The sequence below is a fragment of the Capra hircus genome, chromosome 15 (genome assembly GCF_001704415.2).
Source record: "Capra hircus breed San Clemente chromosome 15, ASM170441v1, whole genome shotgun sequence".
Lineage (NCBI taxonomy): Eukaryota > Metazoa > Chordata > Mammalia > Artiodactyla > Bovidae > Capra > Capra hircus.
The window spans coordinates 19087267-19104901 of record NC_030822.1 but is presented as its reverse complement, the minus strand read 5'-3'; the positions used below and the strand labels follow the sequence as shown (position 1 = coordinate 19104901).

General features: G+C 41.3%; 1 pseudogene; it reads left to right on the top strand.

Moving 5' to 3' along the window:
- LOC102181060 lies at positions 341–17323 on the top strand (annotated as a pseudogene).

Here is a 17635-nt window from a genome sequence, read left to right as displayed (position 1 = left end):
ACTGTTGTCTGACCCAGTTTCTTTAGTTTCCCCCCTTCCTTTCTGTCTCTGAAAATAAGTGTGAAGCCTGTTTAAAGACTCAGAACACAAAATACCAGGGCGGGACCTACAATCCAGCTGTCTTTGTCTTTGTCATAAACACATCCTTTGTGGAAGACCCATCAACTCTGAGAAGCCTTACTTCCCCTTAGAAACCATAAAGAATAAAACCAGTGTGTTTATTTAACTTTTCCTCAATCTACTTCCCTTTTCAGCTGGTACTACTTCTCCTAGAGTGGCTACTTACCACATTCACAATGATTGTTGGCATGAAATAAACAAAATCCTGAGCTGCTGTTGAATGGTGTCAGAGCAAGCAAGCAGTCCTCACTTTGCTACCCTGACTGCTACACCCATGTACACCAGGTACAGTCATCAGCATGGCCGCTGTAGGCATCTGAGATTTCCTTCCCACCTTAGATGTCTCTCAACTGAATGCTTATCAAGATCAGCCAAAAAAGAAAAAAAAAAAAAAAATCAGCCAGTCATGTAAATTTCAAATGTTTACTATTGAAAGAGTTCTGTTTGGAGTTCAGGAGTAATAGGTTAGAGCCTTGATTTCCCATACATTAGATGGGCAAACGTGCTCCTCTCCACATGAGTTTAACTCTTTAACTCTTTGACTCTTCTCACCACAACCACCCCAGAGGCCACTGGTAACTCTCTGTGGCCAGTACCTAAATTCTCAGTTGGGTAAGGATTCAAGATCTCTCTCTTTTAGTCTGTTTGGTACCATTTCACATATTAGCTCTCCTCCAGTCCCAAGCTGTACAAAAGAACTGTAAAAAAAAAAAATCTTCACAACCCAGATAATCATGATAGTGATCACTCACCTAGAGCCAGACATCCTGGAATGTGAAGTCAAGTGGGCCTTAGAAAGCATCACTACAAACAAAGCTAGTAGAGGTGATGGAATTCCAGTTGAGCTATTTCAAATCCTGAAAGATGACGCTGTGAAAGTGCTGCACTCAAGATGCCAACAAATTTGGAAAATTCAGCAGTTGCCACAGTACTGGGAAAGATCAGTTTTCATTCCAATCCCAAAGAAAGGCAATGCTAAAGAATGCTCAAATTACCGCACAACTGCACTCATCTCACACGCTAGTAAAGTAATGCTCAAAATTCTCCAAGGTAGGCTTCAACAATACGTGAACCATGAACTTCCAGATGTTCAAGCTGGTTTTAGAAAAGGCAAAGGAACCAGAGATCAAATTGCCAACATCCGCTGGATCATGGAAAAAGCAAGAGAGTTGCAGAAAAACATCTATTTCTGCTTTATTGACTATGCCAAAGCCTTTGACTGTGTGGATCACAAGAAACTGTGGAAAATTCTGAGAGAGATGAGAATACCAGACCACCTGACCTGCCTCTTGAGAAACCTATATGCAGGTCAGGAAGCAACAGTTAGAACTGGACATGGAACAATAGACTGGTTCAAAATTGGAAGAAGAGTACATCAAGGCTGTATATTGTCACCCTGGTTATTTAACTTATATGCGGAGTACATCATGAGAAACTCTGGGCTGGAAGAAGCACAAGCTGGAATCAAGATTGCCAGGAGAAATATCAATAACCTCAGATATGCAGAGGACACCACCCTTATGGCAGAAAGTGAAGAGGAACTAAAAAGCCTCTTGATGAAAGTGAAAGAGGAGAGCGAAAAGGTTGGCTTAAAGCTCAATATTCAGAAAGCGAAGATCATGGCATCCAGTCCCATCACTTCATGGCAGATAGATGGGGAAACTGTGGAAACTGTGTCAGACTTTATTTTGGGGGGTTCCAAAATCACTGTAGATGGTGATTGCAGTCATGAAATTAAAAGACACTTACTTCTTGGAAGAAAAGTTATGACGAACCTAGATAGCATATTCAAAAGCAAAGATATTACTTTGCTAACTAAGGTCCGTCTAGTCAAGGCTATAGTTTTTTCAGTGGTCATATATGGATGTGAGAGTTAGGCTGCAAAGAAAGCTGAGCACCGAAGAATTGATGCTTTTGAACTGTGGTGTTGGAGAAGACTGTTGAGAGTCCCTTGGACTGCAAGGAGACCCAACCAGTCCATTCTAAAGGAGATCAGTCCTGGGTGTTCATTGGAAGGACTGATGCTGAGGCTGAAACTCCAATACTTTGGCCACCTCATGCGAAGAGTTGACTCATTGGAAAAGACCCTGATGCTGGGAGGGATAGGAGGCAGGAGGAGAAGGGGACGACCGAGGATGAGATGGCTGGATGGCATCACGGACTTGATGGATGTGAGTCTGAGTGAACTCTGGGAGCTGGTGATGGACAGGGAGGCCTGGCGTGGTGCGATTCACGGAGTCACAAAGAGTCGGACATGACTGAGCAACTGAAGTGAACAGGAAAATTAGATTAAATCCTTTCAAGAGCAGAGGCCATGTTGTATCTCTCTTATCCATAAGAGCAGAATAGTGTCGTTTGTGTAGTGGCACTCGTCATCATATTTTGCTGTTCCTGATGATAGTGTTGGAGATCATGGCTTGAGGGCTACTTCTGCTTTAAGAAGCACCCTGCAAGTCTTCATCTCTGCAGTGATGTGACCGATTTATTGTCAGTCTACAGGGGGACAACGTGGTATAGTGCCTACCATCATGAATTCTGGAGTCAGACGTCCTGCATTCCAATCCTTGCTCTATCACTTTCCAGCTATGTGAACTTGACCAAGTCACTTAGCTTCTCTAGGCCTCCATCTCCTTATCTATAAACTGGGTATAATGATAATACTTACTCCCTAGTGTTGTTACGCAGATTAAATGAGTTAACAGTAGTGGTGGACTTAGAACAGTGTCCTGAATTTATAACATAATAGCACAGAAAGTGAAAGTGAAAGTTGCTCAGTCATGTCTAACTCTTTGCGCCTCCATGGAGGATATAGTCCATGCAATTCTCCAGGCCAGAATACTGGAGTGGGTAGCCTTTCCCTTCTCTAGGGGACCTTCCCAACCCAGGGATCGAACCCAGGTCTCTCGTATTGCAGGAGGATTCTTTACCACTGAGCCACTGCTGCTGCTGCTGCTGCTAAGCCGCCTCAGTTGTGTCCGACTCTGTGTGACCCCATAGACGGCAGCCCATCAGGCTCCCCCGTCCCTGGGATTCTCCAGGCAAGAACACTGGAGTGGGTTGCCATTGCCTTCTCAGACTGAGCCACTAGGGAAGCCCAATAGCACAGAACTAATGGCACCCCACTCCAAGCCTCTTGCCTGGAAAATTCCATGGACAGAGGAGCCTGGTAGGCTGCAGTCCATGGGGTCACGAAGAGTCGGACATGACTGAGCGACTTCACTTTCACTTTTCACTTTCATGCATTGGAGAAGGAAATGGCAACCCACTCCAGTGTTCTTGCCTGGAGAATCCCAGGAATGGGGGAGCCTGGTGGGCTGCCGTCTATGGGGTCGCACAGAGTTGGACATGACTGAAGCGACTTAGCAGCAGCAGCAGCAGCAACACACAAAAAAGTGATTTTTAAAATAAACAACTGGTCTGCTTTTACCCTCCTAGGTATCATTAAAGTAATACAATTTGGAATAGGTAGAAAATTTTGTGTGTGCGTGTATGGCTCAACCAGGTTCCAGAATGATTTTAATTTAACTATAATTGCTTTTCTTACTATTGAATACTTTCAGTCTCGGCTTCCAATCACTAATGACAGTCATCCAGTGGATAATCAGTGTTATGTAGATTACTCTAAAGCTTAGCAACGAAGGTCTTTTTAAAAAAACAAAAACAAAATTCCTGGAAAAACAGAAATATCTTTCACATAAAATAAACAGATGCTTAGGAAGTGTGTTTATTTAACTATGGTAGAAGCAGTTAAGGTGTTTGTTTTAAATTTTTTCTGCATTTTTCATTACAAATTAAGACTTACTAATATGTTGACAACACCCTAAAAAGGAATGATTAAAATAAATCATTGTGCATCCTTTTAAAAATGGCCTACTACGCAGCTGTTTAAAAGAATGCAGTAAATTTATACATACTAATAGGGAACAGCCACCCAGCTACATAAAAAAAGAAAGCATAGAACAGTATGTATGGTATGCACACATATGCTTTTGAAAAAATCCTATTAAATGGGTCACACTCAAGATAAAAGTAAAAAGCAACCTTACTTTTCCCCTTAACTATCCCTTTAAACCTTGGAAGAAATCTTGTGCAAGATCATAATTTTTTTGGCAACCCTTAGGAAAAAAAAAGTCTCTTGAACCCTTTTATTTTCAATAATAGTTTCATTGCTGCAATTAAATTGATCAGTGAACTAACTGAAACTCCAAACCCCTCTGTAAGTTAGAAGTTATCCTTCCTACAGCTCAGTTGGCTGTGGGCTTGTGGAGTGGGCAGGTGAGAAGGTTTCTGACTCCTCCATCTTCTGCCTCTACTGCCTCTGGCCTGCTTTTCTAAGTTTTTCTGACTCCTCAGGGTTAAAATTGGAGAAGGCAATGGCACCCCACTCCAATACTCTTGCCTGGAAAATCCCATGGATGGAGGAGCCTGGTGGGCTACAGTCCATGGGGTCGCTAAGAGTCGGACACAACTGAGCAACTACACTTTCACTTTCACTTTCACTTTCACTCAGGGTTAAAAGAAGAGGGAGAAATTAAGGATGGAAAAAGTCACACTTGACTGGCAAACAGGTCATTTTAGGTGTGGTCTCCTAGGAGTAGCAGATGTTGGTTGTGATGCTTTTTAAAAAAAAATATTTATTTATTTATTATTTGGCACTGGGTCTTAGTTGCAGCACACCAGATATTCGAGTTTAGTTGCCACTTGTGGGATTTTTTGGGCTTCCCTGATAGCTCATTTGGTAAAGAATCTACCTGCAATGCAGGAGACCCTGGTTCAATTCCTGGGTCGGGAAGATCCCCTGGAGAAGGGAAAGGCTACCCACTCCAGTATTCTTGGGCTTCCCCTGTGGTTCAGCTGGTAAAGAATCTGCCTACAATGTGGGAGACCTGGGTTTGATCCCTGGGTTGGGAAGATCCCCTGGAGAAGGGAAAGGCTACCTACTCCAGTATTCTGGCCTGGAGAATTCCACAGTCCATGGGGTCACAAAGAGTTGGACAGGACTGAGCAACTTTCGGTTTCACTTTGTGGGATCTTTAGTTGCCACCTGTAGAATCTGATTCCCTGACCAGGGATCGAACGTGGGCCCCCTTTATTGGGAGCATGGAGTCTTGGCCACTTGGCCACCAAGGAAGACCCCACCAGTTGTGATATTTGATCTCTTTTATCGTTTTATTGGGGATCCCCCAACTACGAACCTCCAATTGTAATTTCTGTGTTGTAGGGGATGCCCTTCTCCAGCAGGGAACTTACACCTCTAACCCTCAGCCCTTGCGTGTCTGATGATTTCTCTCTCTCTCTTCTGGGGTCTCACGCCCCTCCAGGCAACTCAGTTGAGCAATGTTATTTTTAAGCCAGTTTCAGCCCGATTTTTGTCCATGAATCCACTTGGTCCACATAATCAATGCAGCTCCCAGGGAAACTTGATCTCTTCATTTTCTGCTTCTTCAGACCTGAAGCCATAAAACCTTAGATTCCCCAGCTGTGTATAACACCATCCCACCATGCCCTGCCCCCAACAAATATGCAGGATGCCATCCAGCCCAGCCCTAGAAGAGATCTCTTTGAAGTCTTGTTTTTGGTTTAAGATAAGGGGAAACGTCCCAATCCCCATGGACATGACATCCCAATCTCCATGGACATGACACAGTCCTCTCCAAAGAAAATCCTCCTCAGGTCACTTCAGCTTCAAGTCTTTTATACCCTCAAAACTGGTTAAAGTTTGGAAAGCTATCATTTGATTCTCAACTTTGTAAGTCCTGTTTGGAAAGTACCACTTTCTTGGGAATGTGAATATATGTGGTAGTTACTGTTTTCTCTCAACCTTTGAGGCTGCAGCTGAAACTAAGACAGAAAGTGTCTCATTATAACATCCTACTTAACTTACATATCTACAGAATATCTCTTTAAGGATACCCAAGAGACAATTGCTTGCCTCCAGGGGACTGAGGGACTTATAGAGAAGGACATGTCCCTATATGCTCTCGTACCATTAACACTTTGCACCATGTACCTTTGTTACCTATTCCATATAAATAATAATCTTATCCCAAGGTGCTTCCTTTTGTACAGTCGGAGCAAAAACACACTAAAAAATGATGGTTGTTTTTTAAAAGCAAAATTATAACTCAAGGCAAAAAATGAAGAATCGATGTAATGATATAGATTGCCAAACCAAGAAAGGCAATTTATCTTTAATTCTCTAAGTATATCTGTTTTGTGTTTTGTTTTGTTTGGACTAAATTATATTGTTTCAGTTCTTCACTGCTTATTTCTGCCTTCCTGCTACCACCGAAATGATAAATTATGGTTGTCTCGGCTGTACTTGGGCTTCCCTGATAACTCAGTTGGAAAAGAATCTGCCTGCAATGCAGGAGACCCTGGTTTGATTCCTGGGTTGGGAAGATCTGCTGGAGAAGGGATTGGCTACCCACTCCAGTGTTCTTGGGCTTTCCTGGTGGCTTAGCTGGTAAAGAATCCTCCTGCAATGTGGGAGACCTGAGTTCAATCCCTGAGTTGGGAAGATCCTCTGGAGAAGGGAAAGGCTACCCACTCCAATATTCTGGCCTGGAGAATTCCATGGACTGTATAGTCAGTCCATAGGGTTGCAGAGTCAGACATGACTGAGTGACTTTTATTTTTACTTTCAGTTGTACTTCTGTTCAACATTCAAGTTTGAGGCATGGAAGTGTAAAATTGGAAAGAAACTCAAAAAGAATTATTTGACTGTTACTGAGGTCACAAACGAAAGTTAAGGCCCCCATAGTAAATTATCACAACAGAAACCTACTTCAGTGAGCCTCTGGAGCAGCTGGAAGCCTGTCTGTTTTTTGTTGTGTGCGTGCATGCACACACGCTTGTGTATGTGTGTTGTAGTCTTCTTTTTTATTTTGAAGCAAGTGTTGAAGATATATGGGAGTCTTATAGAATCAGTGATAGTGATTGTTCCTGAGTTATGTTACCATTAGGGTAGGACTCAGTACTTCCCTTTCTATCTCAAAAGAAAATCTAGTCTACAAGGCAATAGAAGGAAGATTTTGCAGACAAAATAGATTGGAGTGTTGCATCATATAACACACAGTAAAACTTAATATAAATCACCATTAACCAGTTTTGTTTTTTCCCCCCAAGTTCATCTCCAGACCTTCTTGCCCTATAAGTCTTTTTTTTCAGGCAGCCTTGTTAGGGGCACCTGGTTATAATCTGCTTTAGGGCCCCTGGGATCATCCTTCCAAACCTCACAAATCTCTCCATTTTCTCTTGCAGGGCAATTTAGGATTCTTCTGGTTTCTTCACACCTAAAATCCTGTTCATCCAATAATGAACTTCCATTAGAAGAAAGCCAGTAATAAACAAAATTTTACAATCTTCCTTGTCTTACAACGATTTTTTTTTTTCTTGTCACCTTGCAAGAAAGCAGCAATAAGTAACAGAATCAGGTTTCTACAGCTGAGCACATTGGATGTCACAAAACCCCAGACTGTTAGAGGTATAGGTGCTAAGTCACTTCAGTCGTGTCTGGCTCTTTGCATGGCCCGCCATGGTCCTCTGTCTGTGGGGATTCTCCAGGCAAGAATACTGGAGTGGGTTGCCATGCTCTTCTCCAGGGGATCCTCCCTATTCAGGGATGCAACCTGCATTTCTCCTGTCTCCTGCACTGGCGGGCAGGGCTCTTGACCACTAGTGCCCCTGGGGAATTAGAGGTATAAAGACCCTGATTTCACAGATGAAAAAACTGCTATCTAGAGTGAGATCCGTGGAAGACTGACAGTTCTCCAAAATCTGTTTCCTCATCTTCCAAAGTAGTAAATTTAAAGCTCTATGTGGCCACATGACTAAATTCTTGCCAACAGAATGGGAACAGAGGTAACTTGTGCAGCTCCCAAATCACAAACACATCATGCTCTTCTAAATGTGGTCCTTGGGTTAGCATCATCAGCATCAGAGCTTATTAGAAAGAACGTTAGTGCAAGCCCATTCCTAATGTACTTCATCAGAGTCTGAAATTTTACAAGATGCCCAAGATACTCACATTTATTTTCAAGTTTGGGAAGAACCACTCAGAAGATAATGGATCTACAAGATGGAAGGAGTCAGAGTCCCTGATTTTTAGAAGCAGAACTCAACTACCACTAATGCACCACCATTTTTTTTTTATTGTGGGTGGAATACACAAAATGGAACTTATCATTTTAACTATTTAAAGTGTACAATTCAAGGGTATTAACATTCATGTTGCTGTGCAATGATTATCTCTAGAACTCTTTTCATTTGCAAAATTGAAACTCTAGACTTCCCCATTCTCCCTTTCCCCAACTTCTGGCAAGCACCATTGTACTTTAGGCTGGATTCACCTACTTTGGAGTTATTACGAGAGAGAGAGAAAAACTTCTAACTTATTCAAGCCATTATGTTTGGGGCTGTGCTGCTCAGATTCCCTTCCTTCAGGACTGAGAGACTTATTTCCTCAGCTGCTAAGGGTATTGGCAGACAACAGCCTTAGCTGAGCCCCTCTCCAGAAGTTGCCCTTGGCTGGAGGGAGATACTTCACCCAAAGTCTTCCCAAGGTTAGCTATTCTAGATCTGATGGATGCAATTCGGGATAACTCAGAAAAGTTGTTCCAGCTATGAAGGTTCCTTGAGTTACTGTGATTGCATAAGAGCTCATCTTTTCCCTCTCTTAATTCTGCTTCCTTTACTCTGTGGATTTATTGGGAAGCATTCATGAGATCAACCCTGTGAGGGAGTAACACAAGAGCTCTCAGACAGACCTGAGCCTCTGCCACTTGCTAGCACTTGGTCATTAAAGATATTACTTCTGTTCTCTGAGTTTTAATTTCTTCACATGTAAATAGGGATCATAATAACAGTACCTATTTTATAGGCTCAGTGTAAAGATTAAATGATATAATTTTTAAAATTATCCTTTTATGTAGTTTTTTTGGTTTTCCTTCGGAGGGTTATTCAGGAAATCTAGTCCACTTTATAATCAGACACAGCTTGTCAGTCTCTCAGAAATTGGTTTGTGTTCTTTCGTCTTCTTGGTCTCGTGAAGTTGGCGAGATCTCAGTGCCAAGACCAGGGATCAAATCTAGGCCTTCTGCAGTGAAAATGCAGAGTCCTTACCGTTGAACCGCTAGGGAATGCCCCAATGATACAATATTTAATGTGTAAAGTAAAACCCTGGTATATAACCAGCCTTGATAATATTAACTGGCATTACCCTTATTTCTGCATGGGTTCTGGCATCTAATGATCCACCCTCTTTCTGTACCTCTCTTTATCCCCAGCCTTGGTGCCTTATTCAGACTAGGCAACCCTGATTCCCGAGAGTCTATTTCAATCCGATTACTCAAGCTGGAAGCCTTAGCTAGCAAATGGAAGAGAGAACACTATAATTCACCCTCGTGTATGTGCCACGTTGAGATTCCTCCGAGTCTCACAGGTGTTCAACAGGTACACGTAGCATCTGCACATGTGACTGTATAAACTGGAGGACCTTTCACTCGTGCCTCAAGTGTCATTATCACTACGTTATTAGGAAGGCAGTTTTTCTTTGAAGGCAGTAGTGCTGAAAGGGTTATCCCTGTTTTACCAATACAAATGCATCACAACATCTCCTTTGTTATCTGGAAATAAAATTCATTCATACAATAACTCATTCACATGTGTAATTTTAAAAAATGAAGGTCCTAAGTTGAACATAAAAGAAAAATGAAGGGAAAGTGTTTTATAACAAAATACGTATTTCAGTGTATCTATACTTGGGCATGACAACATTATGAGACAATGAGGCTGTGAAATATTTGCACCTGTGCCTAGAATTGTGATGTCATATTAATAGCTATAAATGCAGGTGATGTTATATGAATAGCTATAATTGCTACAATTGTATTGAACTAGTGACTTGAATAGTGGGAGAAATGTGATTGTTAGTGATTTTTTTCTGAAATGGTGAAATGTTCTTTGTGAAACTCCAAATGAAACAAAACACAGCCTTCCCCCATTTCTAGAAAATTCAGTGTATATTAGAGCTGGGGGGAAACTTTGTATTTATATGGAAAACTAACTTTGGTTCTAGGCTCAGGTAATTACAGCAGACTTTTCACTATAATCTAGAGAGATATAAAAAGTTGTGAGGGATCCAGGATAATTTTTTGAAGTGGACATCACCCCTGGCAACTGTCCATTAAATCCCAGCCATGCTTCTAATCATTATGAATGTAAAGATGAAGTCAAAATGGCCCTGGAGAAGTTCCACCTGCTTTGAGAACATTTAAAGAAAGGTTTAAAGAAAATGCTATTATTATTCATAATTTTTTTATGTCAGAGCAAGAGCACTGAAAACTTCCCCTAAATTTTGTCATCAATATAATAATTATTTTACACCATGAAGTCACTTCGGGCTTCCCGGGTGGCGCTAGTAGAGAATCCACCTGCCAATGCAGGAGACATGGGTTTGATCCCTGGGTCAGGAATATCCTCTGGAATAGGAAATGCAACCCGGTCCAGTATTTTTGCCTGGAAAATTTCATGGACAGAGGAGACTGGCAGGCTACAGTCCACGGGGCCACAGAGAGGCAGACACAACTGAGTGACTGACCACACACACACACACACGCATCACTACTTTACAAATGAGGAAACAGGCTCATAGAAATTAAGCTACTTGTCCTAGGTCACACAGCCAAAGGGGCACATTTGAACAGTTCTGGCTCTTGGTCTTACCCCACACTGCTCACTGCACCTTCCTCCCCTACTGGGAATGCATTAGAAAACTTGCATCTTTGGCTCAGGGCCCCATAATGAAATTGCTAGAACTTCAGTCTCTTCCCTCACCTTCATTCCCTCCTAAAATCCCTCCTAAATTCTGTTCCAGGGACTCTGCTGAGCTGTTTGCCTCTCATCAGTCAATGTTCCTGCCTCATTTCCATGTCCACTGGCTGCTGTTTAGGTCTTCTCCCGGAGAGAGGACTGAGAAGGCAGAAGAGTTGTCTCCTCCCTCACCCTCCATTACTAGGTTGCAAAGCAGAGTGGACTGTTTCTTGTTTCGTGCAGGGTTTCGAGGAGGCAGCAGCTATTTTATTTGTTTTGGTCTTTATTTTAGGTCCCTGTCCCTGGAGTCTGATACGCTTACCTGAGGCTGGCTTAGAGGCTCTGTGTCCACCCTCCCCAATATTGTCCTTCCCTTCTGTATCCCAACCGTGCTAGTAGCCTCCACTTCTCTTTCCCTCCTAGGGACTCCTTACTTCAATTATTTGACTGTATAGGAACTTAAAAGAGGGAGTGGACATTATTCAGCAGCTCCTTAGGGTGATCTCAGCTCTGGTGGCATATTAACTTTGTACTTCATCAACTGGGGTTGGCCGGCCACAGCAGTAATATCCCTCAAAATATGCAGTGATGTGATGGAGAAGCAATAGGGTAAAAAAGGAGTATATTTTAGAACCTTCAATTTTTCTGAATGTTAAGTGATCTAAAATATCTCAAATTCATATTAAATGTGGAGGTATCATAGAATAAAATACAAAATATTCTTGAATGTTTGGGATAAAGTTTGTGAATTAGAGAGATTCCTAGTTCCTAGATATTCTGTATGCCTGTCCTTTCCCCTACCCCTTCCCTTCTCCATCCCACCCTCAGACTATCAGAACTACATATTCACTTTCCTCTATCTTAGCAATAAAAGCTGGGACAGCATTGGCTTAAAACATCTCCTACAGTGTAATCAGATGTTTACGGTAACAATCCCGTTTGTCCCAACTCTTCCAATCTCACCCCCAAGTATGTACATTCTCAGAAGATACCTTGCATTGCCATTCATTTTAGGGTGCCCTGCTATGTACCCCAGAGCAGGGTCTGACCTTATTTTATATTTGTATCATTTGTTTGTATCATGCACGCATGCTAAGTTGTTTCCGTTGTGTCGACTCTTTGTGACCCTATGGACTGTGGCCCACCAGGCTCCTCTGTCCATGGGAATTTTCCAGGCAAGAATACTGGGGTGGGGTGCCATGCCATCCTCCAGGGAATCTTTCCGATTCAGGGATCAAACCTGCATATCTTATGTCTCCTGCATTGGCAAGTAGGTTCTTTACCACTAGCACCACTTGGGAAGCCCTTGTTTGTATCATATTGAAACCAAATATAGTGCTGGTATTGAATAAGTGCTCAATAAGTATTAGTTAAATGTATGAATGAAACAGTGAATGGCATAATCTACCTCCCCATTAATTAAATTCAAATTAAAACAAGGGGTGCCAGATGCTACCACTTTTTTTGGCAAATACTTTTGAGAGGATAAAATACAATTTTAGTATGGTAGAAGTATTACAGGTCTTCAGTGTAAGGCACTCTACAGCGCTCTACAGGCACTCTACAGCACTCAGCAGTCCTGAACAGGAAGGAAGAACAGCCTGCTTAAATTCACATGAGATTATATGTGGCAAGACTGTACTGGAGAGACTGTATTGGAGAGGGGCAATTTGGTGACATGTGCCAATATTTTTGTGCTCTTGAGTCAATGTCTTATCTTAGGGAAAAGATGAGAGATATGTAAAAAGATTTGTTGACAACAGCATTATTTAACTTGGAAACAAGTATACAAAATATGGTACTGACTAAGTTAATTGTGGCATATTCACACATGGTTTATTATAAAATCATAAAATAATATCTTCAAAGGATATTTAATGACATAAGAAAAGTTTCCATAGTGTATGTGTGGGTGGGGAGAAATTTTATCTCTGGAGGAAAAAGAAGGATTTGAAGGTAGATAAAGAATTCTTATATTTTGTTCTGTACATTTCTCTTGTTTTGGTCTGTACCATCTTAATTCCTCCTCTAAGGATTGATCCTGAGCTGCGGCAGTGAAAGGGCTGAGTCCCAACGCCTGGATCACCAGGGAACTCCCTCTGTATATCTTTATCGTTTGCATATTTTACAATAAGGATGAAGTCATGTAATAATTGTAAAAATATATTTTTAAAAAGACAAAAACATTTAAAGCAATAAAGATATTTTTAAAAACAAAGAAATTAATGACATAGCTTTAAAAGAGGAGACAAGATTTAGAAAAAAAGTAACAAGGAGATCTGAAGACCAAAAGATCTAATAATATATGTTTGACAGGGTTAGGAACTAAATGCCTTTTTCACTTTCTGAAGTGACTTCTAAAACAGGAATGTATTTATAGAGTACATTTGAATATGCATATGAAGTACATTTTGGTGTGTATGTGTTTATTTTGGAGCCTATTCACTTATAATACTCATGAGTTCACAGTGTTTTCTCACCATTTCAACAAACAAAGCTTTTTGTGAACAAGAAGCTGGCGGCACTAAGTATCTAATATTTAATACTCAAGATACCTATTGTTCTATAAAAAATGTGATAGACTTTTAATGGTGTCACACTATATCAGTTAGAAGACTTTTGGCTTTAAGTAACAGAATACTTAACTACAGATTAGAAAAGGCCAAGGAACCAGAGATCAAATTTCCAACATTTGCTGGATCATAGAAAAAGCAAGGGAATTCCAGAAAAATATTTACTTTTGCTTCACGACTACGCTAAAACTTTTGACTGTGTAGATCACAACAAACTGTGGAAAATTCTTAGATGGAATTAAAAGACCCCTGCTCCTTGGAAGAAAACCTACAATGAACCTCAGTTCAGTTGCTCAGTTGTGTCCGACTCTTTGAGAACCCATGAATCACACCACGCCAGGCCTCCCTGTCCATCACCAACTCCCGGAGTTCACTCAGACTCACGTCCATCGAGTCCGTGATGCCATCCAGCCATCTCATCCTCGGTCGTCCCCTTCTCCTCCTGCCCCCAATCCCTCCCAGCATCAGGGTCTTTTCCAATGAGTCAACTCTTCGCATCAGGTGGCCAAAGTACTGGAGCTTCCGCTTTAGCATCATTCCTTCCAAAGAAATCCCAGGGTTGATCTCCTTCAGCATGGACTGGTTGGATCTCCTTGCAGTCCAGGGGACCCTCAAGAGTCTTCTCCAACACCACAGTACAAACGCATCAATTCTATGGCGCTCAGCTTTCTTCACAGTCCAACTCTCACCTCCATACATGACCACAGGAAAAACCATAGCCTTGACTAGACGGACCTTAGTCGGCAAAGTAATGTCTCTGCTTTTGAATATACTATCTAGGTTGGTCATAACTTTTCTTCCAAGGAGTAAGCGTCTTTTAATTTCATGGCTGCAGTCACCATTTGCAGTGATTTTGGAGCCCCCCAAAATAAAGTCTGACACTGTTTCTAGTGTTTCCCCATCTATTTCCCATGGAGTGATGGGACCAGATGCCATGATCTTCGTTTTCTGAATGTTGAGCTTTAAGCCAACTTTTTCACTCTCCTCTTTCACTTTCATCAAGAGGCTTTTTAGTTCCTCTTCACTTTCTGCCATAAGGGTGGTGTCATCTGCATATCTGAGGTTATTGATATTTCTCCCGGCAATCTTGATTCCAACTTGTGTTTCTTCCAGTCCAGCGTTTCTCATGATGTATTCTGCAGAGAAGTTAAATAAGCAGGGTGACAATATACAGCCTTGACGTACTCCTTCTTTCCCTATTTGGAACCAGTCTGTTGTTCCATGTCCAGTTCTAACTGTTGCTTCCTGACCTGCATACAGATTTCTCAAGAGGCAGGTCAGGTGGTCTGGTATTCCCATCTCTTTCAGAATTTTCCACAGTTTATTGTGATCCACACAATGAACCTAGACAGCGCATTAAAAAGTCAAGACATCACTTTGTTGACAAAGGTCCATATAGTCAAAGCTATGACTTTTCCAGCAATCAGGTATGGATGTGAGAGTTGGACCATGAAGAAGGCTTAGAGCCAAAGAATTGATGCTTTTGAACTGTGGTGCTGGAGAAGACTCTTGCAAGTCCCTTGAATAGCAAGGAGATCCAACCGGTCAATCCTTAAGGAAATCAACCCTGAATATTCATTGCAAAGCCCAATGCTGAAGCTGAAGCTCCAATACTTTGGCCACCTGATGCGAAGAACTGACTCATTTGAGAAGACCCTGATGCTGGGAAAGTGGACGTCAGGAGGAGAAGTCAGGAGAAGTGGAAGACAGAGGATGAGATTGTTGGATGGTATCACTGTCTAAATGGGCATGAGTTTGAGCAGACTCCGGGAGATGGTGAAGGACAGGGAAGCCTGGCGTGCTGCAGTCTATGGGGTTGCAAAGAGTCAGACACAACTGAGTGACTGAACAACAATATGTACATATGAACCATGACTTCACATTGACACACCCAACTCCAGTTCAATAGCATAGGATTTACTCTAGTTTTTTTCTTTCTATAGTTGTACCTATTCTCTCATTATTCTCAATATTATTTTATGAGCCCCCGTATGTAACCCATCCGCCATCTCTGTCACAACTCCATCTACCTGAAGAAGCTCTTTTACCCTGCTCAGGCTTTGACTCCCCAACTAGACCACATCCCATGCAGACACCATCTTCACCTTACTCATACTCCACCCCTCACCTTTGTCGGACCTTGCTCTGGCTGCCATGGCTTGCCCAAACTCAGCCAAACATAGATACCACCTTGCCCAGACCTACCTAATAGCCTCAGGACTGAAATGACTAAAAAAGAAGATGCGGGAAGAGGAGGGAAGGGAAAAGAAAGAACAATAGTTGGGGATTTAACCACTGAGTTTTGGGATAGTTTGTTAAGCAACATTATTGTGGCCAGAATAAACCAAAATACTGGCTTTTACTATTTATTCCTACTATTCATGCCCCCTGTTACCTGGAGGCATAACTACCCAAGTCTAAACCAGCTTGTCTGGTTTTTACTTCAGTGCCTGCGTGCCTGCTCAGTAGCTCAGTTGTGTCTGACTCTGCGACCCTATGGACCGTAGCCTGCCAGGCATGGGATTCTCCAGGCAAGAACACTACCCAACTTCAAACCTGCCTCTTTTCACTCTTAAAGAGGAGAGGGATTAGATGTTTGGTTAATTACTGAAGACAGTTAATTCTACCTCTTAAATACTTTTGAATAGCTAACCTAGGCCAGAGTGATGGGGTGTAGCCAGATTAAATCAGTGTTTATTCCCCTGGTACATTAAAAGAGCTGGAGTCAGACCTAAAACTAGAACATATGAATAAGAGAGTAAGGATATAAAGAGGAAAATATGAGTCTTTTAATATAAAATGATTTTTAAATCAATTCTAGTACAAATGACAAAAAGATTATATCAATACAATCGCTGTATCGAGCAGCAAACCAGTCCTAAAGTAGACTAAAGTTTAAATGTACTACAGTGATCAAGTAAGCTAGAAAAATGAACTGAGTCTGTGTAGCCCAACTAAACATATCTTTGGATAGAGTTTTGTTAGAAGGGAATTAAGAAACCTATTTTGTAAATTACTCTAGTTTCATGTGTTGAGTTTATGCTTTCTTTTTTCTTATGAAAAAATCCAACCTTTGGCATTGTATTTCACAATTTGGTATTATATATTGAGAATTACAAAAATGTTCATAGCTTTTGACCCAGTAATTCTGATCTTGGCAATATACCCTTCTTATAAGAGTGCTAGGTTAACAAACAGTCTAAATGTGCAAGAATACAAAAGTGGGCAAGTAAACATGGATTATTTTGCAACCACTACAAATTATAAATATGGAAACTATTGAGCAACTTGGAAAATAGCTTAGGGAATAATGTTACTTGAAGTAACCAGGATACGTATGTATACATACAACATGATTCAACCACTTTAAATTATGTTTTTAAAATGAGTGGGCTTGTAGAGCCCTGAACGGGGCAGTGTCGGGCCCTCGCCGGCAGGAGCGAGTGTCCCGTCTCCTCTCCTTCAGCGTGACCCACTGCCTCCACAGCAAATCTCTGTGTAATGAAGAAAACTTGAAATTATTTAGGAAGTGCAACAACCCAAATGGCCATGGGCACAATTACAAAGGTTGATCCTGTTACAGAATGGTCATGAATTTGACTGACCTCAAAGAGTATATGGAGGAGGCGATTATGAAGTCCCTTGATCATAAGAATCTGGATCTAGATGTGCCGTATTTTGCAGACATTGTAAGCACAACAGAAAATGTAGCCATATATATCTGGGAAAACCTCCAAAAATTTCTTCCTGTGGGAGTTCTTTATAAAGTAAAAGTATATGAAGCTGACAATAATATTGTAGTCTATAAAGGAGAATAACTCTTACAGATTAATTTCCATCCATATTTGAAGAAGATCTTTATCCCCTTGAACAGTTAAGAAGTCATCACCTAACTGTTGCACTTCCACATTGTGTTCTGGAATCATTGTGAGTGAGTCCTGTTCTAGACTCAAATCTAATTTAAAACCAAGTTTGTAATGTATTCTGAGTATCATTTAAAGAGTCTTTCATCTGTAGATTAAAATCACTTCAGCAATAAAATAAAATAAAATGAGACAAAAGGAAAAATAAAAGAAGTATGGTGACACAGATTATGAGTCAAAGATTTTATTTTTTTGTAATTTTATTTA